Consider the following 20,134-nt stretch of genomic DNA (forward strand, 5'->3'; position numbering starts at 1 on the left):
TGTACCAGTTTGGAATAGCAGAGAATTGTGAAGGTGGTTCTATGAACCCTCTGCCAGGCACTTAAATATGATTTGCAGAGTATCCATGTAGGTGTAGACGTAGATGCAGAAGCTGCCGTTTTTAAATACATGTGTGAAAGAAAGAATGGTAAATATTAGGGGATATCACAGGAACGATTAATCGAAGCAAGAAGTCCAGTCCACATGGCCTCTAAAATCAACACCTTAAGAGCCGTGAGCTCTTCTTCACCTTCGACACTATGAAACAAAAGTCTTCTACTGCAAATCTTTGCTTTCCATATTTTGGGAGGAGGGAGTATGAACGAAAACAAGAAAAACTGTCTAGCGCACATAGGCTCTAAAATGCATCCTTTAAGAACTATGAGTACTAGTTCGGTAGGAGAGATTTGTTTCACAGTGGCGAAGGTGAACGAGTACCAAGCACCCATACCCCTTAAGATATGCATCTTAGAGTCCATGTTTACTGGACCTTTTCTTTTAGTTCAAACTACGCCTTTTCAAAATATGGAATGCAAAGGACTTGCAGCAGAAGACATTTGTTTCACAACTTCAAAGATGAGGAAGTGCTGATATCTCTCAAGGTACGCATTTTTGAGCACATGTTTACTACATATTTTTGCCTCGAATGATAGTTCCTGTCATAACTCTGAATACTGCCCATTCCTCCTAGGACATCCTGCATATAAGTTGCTCAGCTACGAGATGTGTCATCCCACATGAACTAAATTTCATAGGTAACACAAAAAAGCTTATTTCGTCCCAGACAGTTGAAGTGTATGAGAACTCTGTAATGAACAATAACTCTGTAATCCGCAATTCAGAGGTTAAAGGGGGGGGGGGGAGGGGGGAGCGGTAGATACACGCACCTCCTGCCCTCCTGCCACGCTCCACGCGTCTCCCTCCCCGATGTCCATGCTTCCTTCGACACAGTATACACTTCGATTTTTCAGCAGCCACCAAAACCACCAGGATTCAATTTTGTTCAGCAGTTTAGGAAACTGTTGTTGTAGCACCTCCCTCGGTCTAACGAACGAAGTAATATGAATAGCCGTGTCGCAGCGACATTATCGAGGTATCATTTCAAAATTGGATTCTTCCAGGTGAAACATGAACGTACGCTGTGTTTTAAGCGCACAAATCTTGCTGTGATGGCCGTTTCTCAGAAAACGTATTCGTTTAGGGAAAATCATTGCACTGTCGCATGAAACCAAAAGATTTGTTGAAAAGATAACGAGCAGGAAACTCGCTGGAACGTTGCGATAAGGACTGCTCTGTCACTGGACTGATAAGCGTTCTCGAAACACGAATTTCCGAAAACATGTAAGGTAGATGTTAGACCACATGACGAGGCTCCAAATCCTGCTCTTTGCAAACACAAGGACTACAGTTTACTGCTGTCTCATTTCATTCGAACAAGTTGTTTTTGTGGGCTACGCCGCTTATCAGAGGAGATAGTGCGTCGCTTTTTATGGGAGCGTATGAGGTCGACCCTGAACACCGTTTACTGCACTGGTGGCCGCCCCTCCCCCTCCCCCCCTTCCACGGACTTTCCTCAGGCCATTACTCCCCTTCCCTCCCCCCCCCCCCCCCCAACCTTAGAGCATCGCTTCATGTAACAGCCAGTCTCTGCGCTCACTGTCGACAGAAGTGCCTCTCAGGAAAGCGCTGGCAGCCCTCCCTCTGCTGTTGCCACACCTACGCTGGTGAGTGCTAACGTCGTAAGCTTCTGCTATCACCGACACTGTTCGCAACGAACCATTTCTTGATCGTCGGTGTAGTAAAGTACAGTTGTACAATGAACCGTTAAACATCTAAATCCTTGACAATACCGGATCTGAAAGTCCGTAACAACACGTTATTCGTACTTTTAATACAACGATGAACTTGTTGAAGCAGAACCTTTGAGATATGGCAATATGCTTTATGCCGGCTGAGTCAGCAATGAGTGTCGTATTAAGTGGCCATATTCCAACACCTGTAGTACCAAGATTCGCAAAACTGTATTGTAAGTGTACGGTTATGCTACAAGACACGTTCAGTAACCACTGAGAAAAAGGCAGCAGAAAATTATTATTCAATAACGATTAGCTTTTTCACTGTTTCACATAATCTCCACCAACAGCTAGGCATATATCTGATCGCTCCGTGAAGTAATTCCAACGCTGAATAATTCTTGCCCTTGGTAGCTGCACAGGGGCAGCGCATATTTCGCACAGAATGCGTAACCTGGTATTGTCTTCGAGCTTGATACAACGCTGAAAATCCTTCCATCTCGAACATATTGCACAAGAAAAGAGCATTTCATAAATGACTAAATGCACAGTTCTAACAAAAACGTTATGCAAATGAACAATCGTCAACGATTTTTATACGTCTGTCTTCGCAAATGTGATAAGCTAATTAACCCGTGCGATATATCATAATGGCATGGGACAACTCAGTTTATAGTTTTGAAGTCAATTAGTACTTAATTCAACTGTCGACAGTGCGGTGAGCTGAAGCTGTGAATTATATGCTTGTTCCCAAGTGACATGAATTCTGATGTGAAGTTATGTTTGGAGTAGCGAAAATGATTGACACAAAAATTGTAATATTGCGAGCTGAGCCGGTGTTCTTGGTTCTTACCGTATATATTTGTGCCGTTTTCTGTACCCTTCGATCTACGATAGCAGTTTCCTGGTGGTAGAGGATTTACAGAGAGGCCAGGTAGACATCAGGTTCTATGATACAGCTTTTATCGACGAACACAATCAATTTGTTCCGTCTAAGCTACACTACCAAGTTACACGTCTGTTTACCCGGCACGCGACGTGTACTTTTATCACATGGTAAAAATAAGAAATAAACGGAGAGAGTTCGAAATCACAGAAATCCGAACGAGTAAGAAAATTACAAAATGAGGCAGACTCAATCACAGCCCATGTCCTAATAGCATGAATTTTAAGGCAGTACTGTTATATCATTGCTTTCTATCATAGTTAACCATAGGAAAACTGGATAGAAATTCTCCGATTTCCATTTGCAAACCGTAAAAGTAACAAAAGCTGCAACATCCAAAAGTTGATGATCGAAAGGGAATTTCCAATAACATCGATGAGGTTTTGTTTTCAGTCAACGGTAATGCAGATAAACTGTCAACCCAGGCCATTGTCATTCATTTGTTGCAGTAAAGCTTTATGTTGCCACTGGTTTTTAAGCCACTTTTCACCATAACACTAGCGAAAGGCAGAACCGCAGAAGCATAAATTTACGTTACATAGGGTTATAAATCTTTATAGTGTGTAAATTATGCAGAAGACAGATTGTAAACTGAAAGTTTTGAGGTAAGGATCCAGTGGTTAAATTACAGGATTTGAACAAAAATATGGGAACACCTCGAGAAATGCATGCTTGAACATAAATGCAGATGCTAGCCGAGCCCACAGGTTGCGCCGTTTTACTGGAGCACGAGCGGCGGCTGTGCAGTTTCCTCAGTATGTTTCACGTGTCAGCCGTCTTCTGTGTAGTTGTGAGTGCACCACGTCGCAGCTGAGTGAATTCAAACACGGGGAAATTTACTGGTGCTCGTTTGGTGGCCACTTCCGTTACCAGGGAGCCGAAGGTGTTTAGTTATACAAGAGGCTCAGTATGGAAGATTTATACCGCATGCTGGGAAACTGTAAAAACATCATCCCCTAAGTAACAACATGGAAGAATTGCAAAAGTCTCTGCAGATCGGAATGTCTCACTCTCGCATCCCCTGAGTAAAACAACACTAAGGGAGCTCCGTAAGCGCGGAAGTGCAGGGCGGGCTGCAATTCCAAACCCACACTTCAGTTATCGCAATGACCGTAACAGGAAAACGTTGTGCCGAAGCCACAAAACCTGCCTGCCTTTCGCGGGCACGAGGATGAACTGCCGCGTCCCCTGCCCACCGCTGTCACCAGACCTCAACATCGCTGAGCCCCCGTGGTCCACTGTCGAGAGGCGTGTGCGTGTTCGCCATCCACCTCCACCGTCGTGACCTGAACCTGCGACCATTTTGTAGGGAGAACGACAGGCGCACGGTCCTCTTCGAAACCATACCAGACTTGTGTTTATCCAGTCCTAGACGACTACAAGCTGTTTCGAAAGCAAACAGGTTTTCTCCGCTGTATTAGGTATGGCAACGCCATGTGTTTCCACATATTTGTCCAACCCCTGCATGAATTTCAGGCCGAACGAGATCCTGAATAAGTGATGTGTGCGAAGCGCGTCTTTCCAGACACTTTTCACAATAAACAGCTGTCTCCCTCATTAACGTTAATGGCGCTCACTTGAAAAACAATCCACAATCGTCTGTTACACGCGCATAATGGAATTTATCACTATTTACTGGTCCTGGCTGATTGTTAAAGATGATATATTACTCGTTACTCGAATTTGCTTACATTCATTTATTGTACGATGCGGCTGCGTGCATTTTCCGGAAACCCGGATGAATAAGCAGCGAAAAGTAAACAAAAAGATTAAACAGTATCCATCAGCTTTCCCGTGAAGTGTACTCTTCGACGAAAACAGTATGTAGAGCACTTGTGGAGCATCGTTACGCCCATGTCACAAACAACGCGTGGTTCGGCCAGATTATTTGGAACCAATAACTCAGTTCTGTAAACTTATTATATACTAATGGGTTCTTCGAGACTGGCAACCGTTACCTTTATCATTTGCTATGAGCTGAACTACCTGTTACAAAGTGTAAGTTACTTGTTTAAAAAAAAAATACTCGTTTCGAACCAGTAGTCCCTGTCTAAAACATTCAAGTTAGTCAACTTTACTACATGTGTAATATTGACACTAACGTTGCAGTCCATTAAAAAAAGGGGCATTTCAGAGAAAATTCGATTTCTGTAATGCACCCTTTTCACTGTTCTTATTAAGTACTGTCTTTAGTAATAGTTGTTTATAACGCTTCTTAAAGCGAATTTCCTGACGTAAACTACAAATTGCCTTTTCACGACACCAGTCGCTTAAAAAAAAATCGCACTGCCTGCAGGTCACACACGAGTATGGTAAAAAATAAACATCAACAATAATTTACATTTATCACCGCCACATCACTTCTCTCTCGTAATGAGAATGATGCAGTGTGAAAAAACGTGAAAAGAACTGAGAGCGCTACTTTAATCTCAACCGATAACTAATTGAAATTAGTGATGCATGGTCTTATAAGACTTCATTTGCTACTTCCTGCCTTTTTCTTCTAGACAAATTACGTCAACAGCGTGTCTCATTGTTACAGAGGCAGTTACACTCACGCATTGTAGCAGATACACTGACCAGGCAGAACATTATGACCGCCGCTTTTTCCAACTTTGCGCGGATAACTGCGGCGACTCGTAGTGGCTTGCAAGCAGCGAAGCCTTGGTAGTTCGCTGGAGGGAGCTGGCACCACATCTGCACACACGAGTCACCTACTTTCCGTAAATTCCGAGGAGGGGACGCTGGCCTCCAACGCCACGTTCAGTCACATCCCACATATGTTCGATCGGGTTCAGATCTGGCGAGTTGGGGGTGGGGGGGGTGGGGGGGCAGCAAATCAACTAGAATTCACCACTGTGTTCCTCAGACCACTCCATCGCTCTCCTGGCCTTGTGTCATGGGGCATTATTATGCTGAAAAATGCCACTGCCGCAGGGAAACATGATCGTCATGAAGGAGTGAACGTGGTCTGCAACCAGTGTACGATACTGCTTGGTCCTCATGGTGCCTTGCACGAGCTCCACTGGACCTATGGATGTCCGCGTGAATGTTCCCCAGAGCACAGTGGAGTCGCCGCCAGCTTGTCTCCGACCTTCAGTACAGTTGTGAAGGAGCTGTTCCCCCAGAAGACGACGGATTCCCGCCCTCCCATCAGCATTATGAAGAAGGTATCGGAACTCATCAGAGACGTACAACGTTCTGCCACTGCGTCATCGTGCAGTGCCGATGGTCACGTGCCCATTTCAGTCGTAGTTGCCGATGCCGTGGTGTTGACATCAGTACATGCATGGGTCGTCTGCAGCTGAGGCCAATTGTTAGGAGTGTTCGGCGCACTGGGTGTTCGGGCACACCTGTATTCGGCCCAGCATTAAATCCCGATGTTACTTCCGCCACAGTTCGCCGCCTGTCCTGTTTCACCAGTCTGCCCAGCCTACGACGTCCGACGTCTGTAATGAGGGGCGGCCGCCCAACCGCACCACGTCAGGACGTGGTCTCGCCTCGGTCTCGCCACGTGTTGGCAGATAACACTTTTATAGGCCAAGATAGGTTTAAAAACATAAATTCTTGTCTTGTTGACAATGGGCTTTCTGATCATGGTGCTCAGCTAGTTACAGTATATGACATAGCTCCATTCAGTAATTCAAAACTACCCTCCAAAGTAGTGCGTTAAATTAATGACTCAACAATTAGAAATTTCAGGGAAAATCTTCAGCAGTTAGACTGGGATGAGGTGTACAATGAACTTGACGCTAATTTAAAATATAACTTATATCATGATACACTTGTGAGAGAATTTGAAAACTGTTTCCCGAAGAAAGTAGTTAAATCTAATTATAAGAAACCATGTAAAAAATCTTGGCTTACTAAAGGAATAAAAATATCTTGTAACCATAAAAAGGAACTGTATCTAACAACAAAAAAGAGTAATGACCCAGAAACAGCCAAATGTTATAAAAACTACTGTGCTACATTATGAAAGGTTATTAAAAAGTCCAGAAGCATGTGCATCATGTGTGAGATTAAAACCTCTGACAACAAAATCAAAACAATTTTGAATATTATTACAAGGGAGACAGAACAACCAAGAATACAGGACGACGGCATTACCATCAAATCGAATGGAAACATTACAAACAACAAGCCGGAAGTCGAAAACATTTTGAATAATCAATTTTTAAATGTTGTAGAGAAAATAGCATCTAAATGTTCATTAGAAGAAGCAAGGCAGTTAATGGAAGAGGCCTTACCCACACCATTTCATACAACTAAAATTCCACCCACCTCTCCTTCTGAAATTAGGAAGATAATAAACTCTCTCAAGAATGAAAGCTCACATGGAATTGATGGCATTTCCAGCAGGATAATAAAAGCTTGTTCCCAAGAGATAAGTGGGATTCTTAGCCACATATGTAACAGCTCTCTGAAGCAGGGTATTTTCCCAGACAGAGTGAAGTATGCCACTGCATAAAAAAGGGGATACGTCTGATGTCAACAACTACTTCCCAATCTCTCTTCTGACTGCCTTACCAAAATTCTTGAAAAAGTAGTATATTGTACAGTAGCTTCACATCTTTGAAAAAATAAAGTTTTAACAAAATGTCAGTTTGCTTTCCAGAAAGGTTTTTCAACGAAAAGTGCTATATACACTTTCAGTAATGAAATATGAAATGCTCTGAGTAACCGGATGGCACCCATTGGGATTTTTTGTGATCTCTCAAAGGCTTTTGATTTTGTAAATCATGGAATACTTCTAGATAAGCTCAAGTACTGTGGTATGAATGGGACAGTGCTCAAATGATTTAAATCATACCTAATTGTACGAGTGCAGAAAGTTGAAATAAACAGTTCACATAATATGCAAAAAACGTGATTTCTCAAACTGGGGAACAATGAAGAATAGGTTGCCGTAAGGTTCGGTCTTGGGTCCTCTGCTGTTCGTAATATATATTAATGACTTGCCATTCTATATTCACGAAGATACAAAGCTGGTACTTTTTGCCGATGCTACAAGTATAGTTATCACACCCAACAGGCAAGAATTAACTGATGAAATTGTAAACGATGTTTTTCAGAAAATCATTAAATGGTTCTCTGCGAATAGGCTCTCATTAAACTTTGACAAAACACAGTATATACAGTTCCACGCAGTAAATGGAATGACACCATTAATAAATATAGACTCCGATCAGAAATCGCTGGCTAAGGTATAATATTCAAAATTTCTAGGTGTATGCACTGATGAGGGGTTGAACTGGAAAAAACACACTGAGGATCTGCTGAAACGTTTGAGTTCAGCTGCTTATTCTATTGGGGTCATTGCAAATTTTGGCGATATACATCTCAGTAAATTAGCTTACCACGCCTATTTTCATTCTCTCCTTTCGTATGGCATCATATTCTGGGGTAACTCATCATTGAGTAAAAGAGTGTTCATTACACAAAAGCGTGTAATCAGAATAATTGCTAGAGCTCATCCAAGATCATCCTGCAGACATTTAAAGAGCTATGGATCTTCACTGTAGTCTCCCAATACATATATTCACTTATGAAATTTGTTATTAGCAATCCGAATGAATTCAAAAGTAATAGCAGTGTATATGGCTACAACACTAGGAGAAAGGATGATCTTCACTACTCAACGTTAAATCTAACTTTGGCTCAGAAGGGGGTAAATTATGCTGTCACAAAAGCCTTTGGTCACCTACCTAATAGCATCTAAAGTCTGACAGATAGCCATATAGCATTTAAAAGGAAATTAAAAGAATTTCTGAAGGGCAACTACTTCTACTCATTAGATGAATTTTTGGATATAGTAACTGGGTAATTTCCCCACCCCCCACCCGAAAAAAATATTAAGTGTCATGTAATATTTTGTGTAATGTAATATCTTGTATAGACACCTTTTTTTAACCTGACACGCTCCACATCATCACGAAGTGTCGTATTCATGATCTATGGAACAAGTACTAGTCTAATCTAGTCTAATCTAATCTCCAGTCTGTTGAAGACACTCACCACAGCACTCCTCTAACGCCCGACAAGCCGCTCAGTTTCCTAAATTCTCGTGCAGGAACCTCTGGGCCATCACCATCTGCCCTCGGTCAAAGTCAGACAGATCGTGCACCTCCCCCATTCTACACGCGGAAAGCACGCTCAGTGACAGTCTATGAACGTTGCGTGTGTCTGGCTAGCGGTCATTCCTCGCCAGGTGATGCTGCTATCGCGTGGACGGGTTTATATCGATAGTAGGTCTGTGGTCATGATGTCCTGGTTAATCAGTGTATGCCTAACAAACTTGTGAAGTGGGGAAATACTCTTGGTCCAAAAACTTATTGATAGACAGCTACGAAAGGCAAGAGAAATTGTCTCGGATTCAAATGCCATGTTAACAACATAAACCAAAGAGAACAATAAGAAATTTTTTAACGAGTTACACAGTGAAATTCTACTAATCTCACGGAAAAAGCTAGAGATGTTCAAGTCTTAGATGAAATTAGCAAATGAGTCAAAGTCATCTGTCTATTTCCCATTGAAGTCAAAACTCTGCTGAATGTGGCTGTTGGAAGAACATTTTCTCCAATTCCCAACCCAAATTGATGTAACATTGAGAGAAGAGAAGACTCATTCAAATTAAACTGTATGTTCCTCCACCAGCTGGCAGCTGAAGGGTCGCAGGAAAGCGGCAAGTCCATACCATCTCCAACAGCACCGTTCATATTAACACACTATAGTGTTTTAATCGACCCATGGGTTGATTCATTCATTTCATTTCCGTGTCTGGCCAGCATTTCCAAAAAATAGCAGCTGCGATGGCTTTGTCATTTCCTTCATAAACATCTTGTATTGCCTGGGTTGAAGATAGCTTTATATTCCGCAATACATTTGTCACTGTAACTAATATTTTTATTTTAACTATTAATAACAACAGTTGGAGTGGTAGACTATGTTACATAAATTGTCCATTCCAGTTAACAACTCAAAATCTTCCTCACGTTCGGTCACAGCTACTACCAGGGCAAAATCCGGTGAAGCTTTGTGCATATGTGTCGTGAAGAGTCTCTTGTATGCCCACGTATTGCGTCACACCACACTTTTCAGCTCTGAGCGCACAGTGAGCACATAAAGATGCCCAGAAAATAGCGTCCCCTGCCAAGTGTGAAGTCCTACAAGGGCTTTCGCCTGATTTCAAGCAGCCCACATAATATAACTCTCATGGGTTTCCTTCTTCTCACTTCTCGGTCACATACTGCAGGCTCAATGGAGATGCTCCTGCAACGTTTTTCGAAGGGATGTGCTTGATAATCCACCGACAGCCAGGAGTTGGTTCCCTCTGTTCTTCATCTCCTCACTCACATGAACCGCTGCCTATGAGAAAAACATTTTGACACGACCAAGGAGCTGCAGTTCAATACAGAGAATTGGTGCAAATCACAGGCGGCTGCTTTCTATAAACAGGGTATAGGAAAGCTGGTACCACTCTACGACAGGTGTCTAAGTCAGAGAGGCGACTACTTAGAGATAGCTGGAAGTGTTGCTAAATATTGCAAATAAAACATTTTTGATTTTTCACTATGGTTTCCGTTTCCCGACTAATCGGAGGTTGGAAAAAAAGACGACCCTTGTTCTTCATCTTAGTACTTTAGCAATGGTTTCTATTTCCTTTCGCATTTCTATTCGTCTTCCGTAAATTTCTTAATGTACACCGTGCAGATTCCCTAAGAACAGCACTTAACAATGCCTCTTTGTGCGTATCCAGAAACACGCTAGCTGCAATCAGCGCTCTATGACTGCGGTTTACGTAAGTTCTTTAACAAGTTTTGCGAGCGCCAGTATACGGAAACAGGAGAAACTTAGATCCATAACTCTCATGGAGAGAATACTTATGTTTTGATATTCAGCGTCAATGTCTCGTCTACAGCTCCTTCCCTCAATCATTACCAGTCCCACTGTTCTGCATCGTCTATATCAACCCTTCCCTGGTCCTGGCACCCGTCCCTCCTATCCGATTTAACCATGTTTTTTCTATCCCTTCCCGATCTCAGAGTTGCCCTCTCCTTTCCCCTGCCCTTCATCTATCCCACCCATTTCTTTCCTCCTCTTGAGATTGGCATGCCCCCCATCTTAGCTACATGCACCCGAATCCTGAGCTTTTGTAGTTATCTTCCTCCCACATTACACCAAACCTCCAAAATAGTTATAATCCCCAAAGGACCAATCCACTTTCCCTCCCCTCATTATTGTTACCAAATTCTGGTACTTCCAATTCGGTGGTAGTGGAGTAAGCTGCAGTACTCGAAACTCATTGCGGTATTCCCGTTTCTGAGTGTCACTCGACGTTTTCCCGTGAGTTGTTTTAAGTATAATCAGTGATAAGCGTCTTTTAATATATTTTTAAAACAGCTGTATACACTTAATAATTTTTCTCATAATGCGGGGCCACAGTCATAATATTTTTCTTTAGAGTCAGTACCGCCATTACACTGTTGTTTATTTACAGTGTTACATTCACACAATCATGACTTCGGCTTCAATGTGACATTATCAAGTGTTTTAAGTGTTATAAATTGCCTAAGATTGCATACTGCCGTATTTTAATACGACAGTATGCCATCTTAGGCAATTTATAACGACAGTATTTTAATACGACAGTATGCCATCTTAGGCAATTTATAACGACAGTATGCCATTTTAGGCAATTTATAATTCTTAAAAAACTTGATAACGGCACTTTGATGCCGAAATTATGATTGTGCAAATGTAAATGTAACACTGTAAATAAACAACAGTCTAATGGTGGTACTGACTTTAATTATCTGTATACAACTCACCACAGGAGTTCCAAGATGGCCGCCGCCGAGTAAGTGACACCAAAAACCATTTCAAGAAAGTTAAGTGATTTAGACAGGAATGTAATTTAGTTTAACGCCGACAACAAATTAAATACGTGCATTAGTGTATCGTTTAGTCTTGCCGTTAAAGGTTTGACTTTTCTTTGCGTATTTTTTCAGAAAACACGAAAAGATCGTAATTTCGCGAAGTCGCGCTTAGGCTTAAATTTTGTAAACGTGTTTGTTTCTTGTTTCACGGTAATTTAACTAGTTTCTCGGTAACAAATAAGTAAACTACCGTAAATAGCGTATAACTTCATTGTTTTAATACATATTTCAGAAAAACAGCGTAACTTTATATCAGAAACTTGCTTATATACATTTGTTTATAGGCCTAATTCTCGTAACGTTTTTGGAGAATCAAACTTAAAGTATCTCGTTTAATTGTCCTTTTTTTCATTCCATCGAGTGAAATATATAATAAATAGCGTATACCTTCACTGTTTTAATACAGATCTCAGAAAAACAGCGGAATTTTAAATCAGAAACTTGCTTATATACATTTGTGAATATGATTAATTCTTGTAACGTCTTTTTTTGATTTTCGGTAATTTAATTGATTTATTCTAGCTAAAGTATTATTTTTGCCATGAGTGAGAAGTGTCTGACTTGCCGTAGAATTGTTAGTTCCGGGGTTTGGTGTGATGGATGCAGTAGTTTTTTTCACTGGGGGGACTGCAGTGGCGTGGGTGTTGGGAAAGTGGATCAGGCTCATCAGTGGTTATGTAGGATTTGCAGCAGAGACAGGAAGATAGTGGAACAGGAGGGGAAAATTGCTACCCTCAGGCTGAGCTAGACCAGGCTAGGGAAGATCTGGACAGGTTAAGGAGGGAGATGGGCAAAGAGAAGTGGGAAGTGGCAACAGGTAGCAGAAGGAACAGGCCTAAAACTAAGTCTGACAGTTTTGTGGTGAATGTCAAAAATAAGTTTGACCTGTTGCTTCAGTTAGAAACTGATGAGCCTCAAGCAGAGGTAGGTGTAGACGGGACACAACAAACTTTCAATAGGAAATTGAAAAAGAATGTAGGAAAGTCATCGAAAAGGAAGAAAGTTTTGTAGTTAGGCAGTTCTCACGCCAGAGGTGTAGGCCAACTTCTGCAGGAGGAATTAGGACCAGAATACCGGGTCACAAATTTTTTCAAACCAAGTGCTAGTCTGGATCAGGTGACAGAGGATTTAGGTTCACTCTGTAAAGGATTTACCAGGGAAGACACAGTGGTTATTTAGGGAGGGCCAGGGAACAGCATCGACAGAGATCCTGGGTACAGTATAGAGTGTGACCTGGTAAAGATTGCGTCGGCATCGAGACACACCAATGTTGAATTTGTATCTGTCCTAAGACGCCATGACCGGCCTCATTTGAACTCTTCTGTTGGGAGAGTTAATTTGGAGTTGGAACGGCTGCTTGGGTCGTGTGCGGGGGCTCATATTGGTGTGGTTCCTGTTGATTATCTCAGTAGGTGGGACTATACCAGGCACGGCCTACATCTCAACAGGAAAGGGAAGGGGAAACTGGCTGGGGTAATAGCAGGAAATTTAAGGGGGGGAGGCACTGCCATGAATGGTAAAATACCAGTGGTTACAGATGTTGGTGCAAAATGGCTCTGAGCACTATGGGACTTAACATCTATGGTCATCAGTCCCCTAGAACTTAGAACTACTTAAACCTAACTAACCTAAGGACAGCACACAACATCCAGTCATCACGAGGCAGAGAAAATCACTGACCCCGCCGACAGGTGCTGGAGCAGCACCTTTTTTTTTAGGATAGGTAAGACAGAAAGATGTCAAGTTCTACGAGAGGTCAGGATTCAAACAAATCTTCAGTTTAGGAAAGACATTAAGCAGCACAATTCTAGCACATTGGATCACCAATCACAGCTGTCAATTATAAATTTTCACCAATCACCAGAAGTTTTATCTCCACCAAGTTGTATCTCAGTCCTAGGTAATTGCATTGATGAATTAAAGTCACCCAACCCAGTTGACATAATCTGCCTCTCTGAACACCATGTGACCACTGGTATAGGAACTAGGCCTAAGCACAATGAGAAACTCAGACAGGAGAGTACTGCAAATGTTAGAATAAGGAAAGGTTCTCATAAAAGTATAATTAAAAATAATGTAAGTATATTTCATCAAAATATTGGGAGTTTAAAGAATAAAATAGATGAGCTTCTGGTTTGTTTAGAAGCTTTAGAAGCTGAGGATGAAATAGATATACTATGCCTGTCTGAGCATCACATTGTTACTGATATGGATAAGGTAAATGTAAGTGGATATAAGCTCTCTGCACATGTAATGAGAGAAAATATGGAGAATGGAGGAGTTGCCATATATGTCAAAAGTTATCACTGTGCAAAAAGTATAGAAACAAAAAAGTTTTGTGTAGAGAAACATATAGAAGCATATGCCTGTGAGCTTAAATTAAATAAAGGCACATTTATAATTGTAACTGTATATAGGTCCCCATCAGGAAATTTTCATCTACATCTGAAAAATTTGGACTCCTTGTTGTGCTATCTGTCGGACAGGGGGAAGCAAATTATTATTTGTGGGGACTTCAATGTAGATTCTCTGAAAGAGGGTAATAGGAAAAATGACCTTGAAGTATTACTCGGTTCTTTCAATTTGACACCCGTTATTGATTTTCCTAGTTGGGTGGTAAAGGATAGCAGCTCACTGATAGATAACTTCTTTATAGACCAAGGTACGTTTAACCAGATAAATGCTCAGCCTGTTGAGAATGGTCTTTCTGATCAATGGTGCACAGCTAGTTACAATATATGACATAGCTCCATTCATCAATACTAAACAGTCCTCCAAAGTAGTACATTCAGTCAACGATTTAACAATTGCAAATTTCAGGGAAAGCCTACAGCAGTTAGACTGGGATGAGGTGTACCGTGAACCTGATGTCAATTTAAAATATAATTTATTTCATGACGTTTTTGTAAATGCATTTGAAAACTGCTTCCCCAAGGAAATAGTTAAATATACTCGTCAGAAACCTTGTAACAAACCATGGCTTACTAAGGGTATAAAAATATCTTGTAACCGGAAAAGGGAAATGTATCTGACAGTAAGAAAGAGTAGTGACCCAGAAACTATCAAACATTATAAAAACTACTGTGTTATATTAAGAAAAGTTATTAAAAAATCCAGAAATATGTGTATCATGTCTGAAATCAGCAACTCTGATAATAAAATTAAAACAATTTGGAATATTATTAAAAGAGAAACAGGTCAACGAAGAGCACAGGAAGACAGTATTACCATCATACTGAATGAAAACTTTACGAACAAAAAGTCAGAAGTTGATAATATTTGTAATAATCATTTTCTAATTGTTGTGGATATAGTAGGATCCACGTGTTCATTAGAAGATGCTAGGCTGTTAATGGAAGAGGCCATACCAATGCAATTTGATACGATTGAAATCTCACCCACTTCTCCCTCTGAAATTAGGAAAATAATAAACTTGCTTAAAAGCAAAAAGTCACATGGAATTGATGGCATTTCCAGCAAAATACTAAAGGCTTGTTCTCAACAGATAAGTAAGATTCTCAGCCACCTGTGTAATAGTCCTCTCGTGAATAGGGCATTTTCCCTGATAGACTGAAATATGCTATTGTTATACCTTTGCATAAAAAGGGGGATAGATCTGATGTCAACAATTACCGTCCAATCTCCCTTCTAACAGCTTTATACAAAATTTTTGAGAAAGTAATGTATTCAAGAGTAGCGTCACATATCTGTAAAAATGAAGTACTAACAAAATGTCAGTTTGGTTTCCAGAAAGGATTTTCAACAGAAAATGCCATATATGCTTTCACCAATCAAATTTTGAATGATCTTAATAACCTAACACCACCCATTGGGATTTTTTGTGATCTCTCAAAGGCTTTTGATTGTGTAAATCATGAAATTCTGCTAGACAAGCTCAAGTATTGTGGCATGAGTGGGACAGTGCACAAATGGTTTAATTTGTACCTAACTGGAAGATTGCAGAAAGTTGAAATAAGCAGTTCTCATAATATGCAAAGATCAGCACATTCCTCAAACTGGGGAACTATCAAGAATGGGGTTCCACAAGGGTCAGTCTCGGGTCCTTTGTTGTTCTTAATGTATATTAATGACTTGCCATTCTATATTCATGAAGAGGCAAAGTTAGTTCTCTTTGGTGATGATACAAGTATAGTAATCACACCTGACAAACAAGAATTAACTGATGAAATTGTCAATACTGTCTTTCAGTAAATTACTAAGTGGTTCATTGGAAACTGACTCTCACTGAATTTTGATAAGACACAGTACTTACAGTTCTGTACAGTGAATGGTATGACACCATTAATAAATATAGACCTTAATCAGAAGCATATAGCTAAGGTAGAATATTCCAAATTTTTAGGTGTGTCCATTGATGAGAGATTAAATTGGAAGAAACACATTGATGATCTGCTGAAACGTTTGAGTTCAGCTACTTATGCAATAAGGGTCATTGCAAATTTTGGTGATAAACATCTTAGTAAATTAGCTTACTACGCCTATTTTCACTCATTGCTTTCATATGGCATCATATTTTGGGGTAATTCATCACTGAGGAATAAAGTATTTATTGCACAAAAGCGTGTAATCAGAATAATAGCTGGAGTCCACCCAAGATCATCCTGCAGACATTTATTTAAGGATCTAGGGATATTCACAGTAGCTCTCTCTTATGAAATTTGTTATTAACAACCAAACCCAATTCAAAAGTAATAGCAGTGTGCATAACTACAATACTAAGAGAAAGGATGATCTTCACTATTCAAGATTAAATCTAACTTTGGGACAGAAAGGGGTGAATTATACTGGCACTAAAGTCTTTGGTCACTTACCAAATAGTATCAAAAGTCTGACAGATAACCAACAAGTATTTAAGAAGAAATTAAAAGAATTTCTGAATGACAACTCCTTCTACTCCATAGAGGAATTTTTAGATATAAATTAAGAAAAAAAAAGAAAAAAAAAACAAAAAAATATTTAAAAAAAATAAAAATAAAAAACACAAAAAATAAAAAAGCTGTTATATTAACTTAAGTATGTTGTTAAATTAACTTAATTATGTCATGTATTGGAAAATTTGACTCATTCCACATCATTACGAAATATCGTATTCATGATCCATGGAACTAGTATTAATCTAATCTAATCATAGCCGGCCATAGTGGCCGAGCAGGCGCTGGAGTCTGGAACCGCGCGACCGCTACGGTCGCAGGTTCGAATCCTGCCTCGGGCATCGATGTGTGTGATGTCCTTAGGTTAGTTGGGTTTAATTAGTTCTAAGTTCTAGGGAATTGATGAACTCAGAAGTTAAGTCCCATAGTGCTCAGAGCCATTTGAACCACCTCACCATTTTGAAAATTTTTTCCGTTATTGTGTCTCTTAAACTTCTTTGGCTGAAGAGTGGAGTATTTTTCCACAGGCAGCTCACACTAGCCCTTCTGGGATGAGGCAATGGTATGATAACAAGGGAACGAAAAAAATTTCTACGGCTGCAGGTCCTCGGGTCCTGTTCATGTCTGAGATATCTTTCCTTTTACAGTTAACGAGTAAATTAAATACTTGGTTCAGTTTATATATACCTGTTTTGTCATCACTTTGAACCAACACCAGACATTACCACTGACACTGCATCAAATATTGGGTGGCACAGAGAAATGGGAATATTTGAAGCCGATGCTGGCGGCAGCGCAGATTTCAATAAATGGGGTGAAAATGCCAAACTGCCGAATAATAATGGATATTTAGTTGCAGTCGGGTACTGGAGCGGCGCGGACCGTGTGATTGTCTTGAGTGACAGTGTGACAGCTGCAAAAAGCGTGTTTCGTCGCCACCATAAGATCTCGGCCTGTGGTCAAGTTCCTTCTCTGGAGCGGCGCGGACCGTGTGATTGTCTTGAGTGACAGTGTGACAGCTGCAAAAAGCGTGTTTCGTCGCCACCATAAGATCTCGGCCTGTGGTCAAGTTCCTTCTGCACACACGATCAAAACGCGGGTTCGTAACTTGGCAGAGAATCTCTGTATATCCATCTTTTCAGAGATGGTTGCGGGACTCGACTTTTCGATACAGGATGTCAAATTAATTCTTCCAGCCGTCTAGTTTCCAAACTTATTTTATTTGGCTAACAGTTTCAGCGATTTACTACGCCATCTTCAGGCCCCTGACCAACGTAGGAAGATTCCACCTCGGTTGTGATCAAAACAGGGGGCCACCAATACAGGTGTTACTAGATTTCTGATCGCTACAGCGGCTGTTCAGGCTGCAGGCAGATGATGGTTGCAGGTATCGCTATAGCAAGCAGACATCTGCTAATAGCAGGACTGCTGAATCGAGGTGGAATCTTCCTACACGTCGGTCACGGGCCTGAAGATGGCGTAGTAAATCGGTGAAACTGGTAGCCAAATAAAATAAGTTTGGAAACTAGACGGCTGAAAGACGTTTAATTTGACATCCCTCTTTGAAAAGAATGGATCGGCTCTGAAAAATAAAGCCTACAAGATTCTTATTTTCCGTTCGTAGCTCGGAAGTCATTGATGCTGCGCAGGATGCAATGGTATGGAGTCGTCTTTCGGTGTGAAAATCGCCCCGTCATCGGGGTTCTGACGCCGGAGAGCGCGAAGTATACTCCACAATCTTCAGATTCATCCCAATGAGCATTTGTTGCACGTACAATTCTGTGGAATTCTCTTGGTTAAAATAATTGAGGATGCTAACTTTACCGAAAGTTTTTGGATGTCAAATGAAGCCGTTTTCACCTAACTACATCAGCGAAAAAAAAAGAACATGCGTTACTGGATACAAAACTGCGCTTCACAAGCTTCGGTTAAGCGGTGCTAAAGTTACTGTACGGTGTGCAGTGTCGTGTCGTGGGGTGATGCTTCTTGACTTCTTCGACTGTGAAGAAGGTCCCACTGTCAGTGTAACGTCTCCATGTTATATGAATATCAGAGAGAAATTGTTGGCCCAAGGCTCCATTCTCTCCCAGATATTGATATTCAGCACACATGGTCTGAATTGGGTAGAGCCACATCACACAGTGGCAGACTGTTCATAACAACGACAACATGAGAAATCCGTCAGCTAATACTTACTACATAATTATCTTATGCTAAGGCTAATTTGCTATGTAATTTAGTGATTAATAGTAGAAAAGAGTAGTCCTCATATACAGTGGCATTTCATTATTCATGGAAGTAATTGTCCAAGATAGCGCAAATGTATCATAAACGAAAATTTTTCGATTTCATCCCCACCCGATCAGAATCAAATTTCACTACTAACCCATCTTTTGGGGATGTGATACATGCACGGTGGCGCACCGCACATTTCGCTGCTGTTATTAACATTCCTGTTGGTATAGTTGCAGAACTGGAGGCAGCGAGCTGTACAGTCTTGCCAAGATTTACGAGATGATCCTGAAGCACTCAATGGAGAGGCGAGAGCAGCATCGCACACAAATGTGAGGACGACATGTAGAACTCCTCCTCCGTGAGCTACGGGTGTACAGTAAACTGTGACATGTGACGCACTGAAGCCGTACTGTATTCCTTGTTAAGATACAGCATGAGTGGAATTTGAGCCCGCTTAGATGGGGACTTCATCAGAAAGTTTACATTTAAAATACTGACTGAAGCAACATTTTATACTGAAGCCAATGGTGGTTCGTAAGAGCACAGGGTGTGAGGAGTATAAGTGCAGACATTGTCATTATTGGCACCTTGATACATACCTGCTTCATAGGCTTAGTTGTTCTTTCTCTGCCCTCTTTCAGTCTTCCCGAAAACACGTCACATAATTTACTTTATTTTCCAAGTCATCAGTCTTGTGATTGGTCTGATGCGGCACGCACAAATTCCTGTCCTGTGGCGACCTTTTCATCTCATAGTAGCAATTGCAACCTACGTCCTTAGTCAACTATCTGCTGGATGTATTCCAGTCTCTGTCTTCCTCTACAATTTTTGCCCTCTACAGCTCCCTCTAGCTCCATGGAATTCTTAACAGATGTCCCTTCTTATCAGTGTTTTCCACACATTACTTTCCTCGTCGATTGCGCGAAGAACCACCTCATTCCGTACCGTATCATCCCACCCAATTTTCAACATTCTCCTGTAGCACCACATCTCAGATGCTTCAGTTCCCTTCTGTTCCGTTTTTTGTGCGTTGTTTGAAAATGAATGGCATTGTATTATTAATTATTATTTGTTCACAACTGTGACAAAAAGTTTATTTCTCAATAATATTTCATAAAGACATCCTATGGTAACATCTCGATAAGGCAACCTGTGTGAACGCAAATCTGTTAATCCGACGTGGGGGTCGGGGAGGAAACTGAAAATAAAGTACGTAAGTACTGAGTGGTCGTCATGTAATGAGTTGCTAAAGGACAGAACTGCTGAGGGTAACACGTAGTATCATGGAAGAAAGTGCCTCTCACTCGTTGTGGAATTTGGAATCAAACT

At 41.0% G+C, this 20,134-nt stretch overlaps 1 protein-coding gene across 1 annotated transcript in view; it reads left to right on the forward strand.

Annotated features, from left to right (window-relative positions):
- The first annotated feature begins 1,630 nt into the window (after positions 1-1,630).
- The window catches only part of LOC126458635 (cytochrome P450 9e2-like), an 85,731-nt gene continuing 67,227 nt past the window's right edge, over positions 1,631-20,134 (forward strand). Inside the window, exon 1 of the mRNA XM_050095803.1 lies at positions 1,631-1,724. The gene's annotated coding sequence lies outside the window, so the exon portion shown is untranslated. The remainder of the gene's footprint in view (positions 1,725-20,134) is intronic.

The sequence above is a fragment of the Schistocerca serialis genome, chromosome 2 (genome assembly GCF_023864345.2).
Source record: "Schistocerca serialis cubense isolate TAMUIC-IGC-003099 chromosome 2, iqSchSeri2.2, whole genome shotgun sequence".
Taxonomy (NCBI): Eukaryota; Metazoa; Arthropoda; class Insecta; order Orthoptera; family Acrididae; genus Schistocerca; species Schistocerca serialis.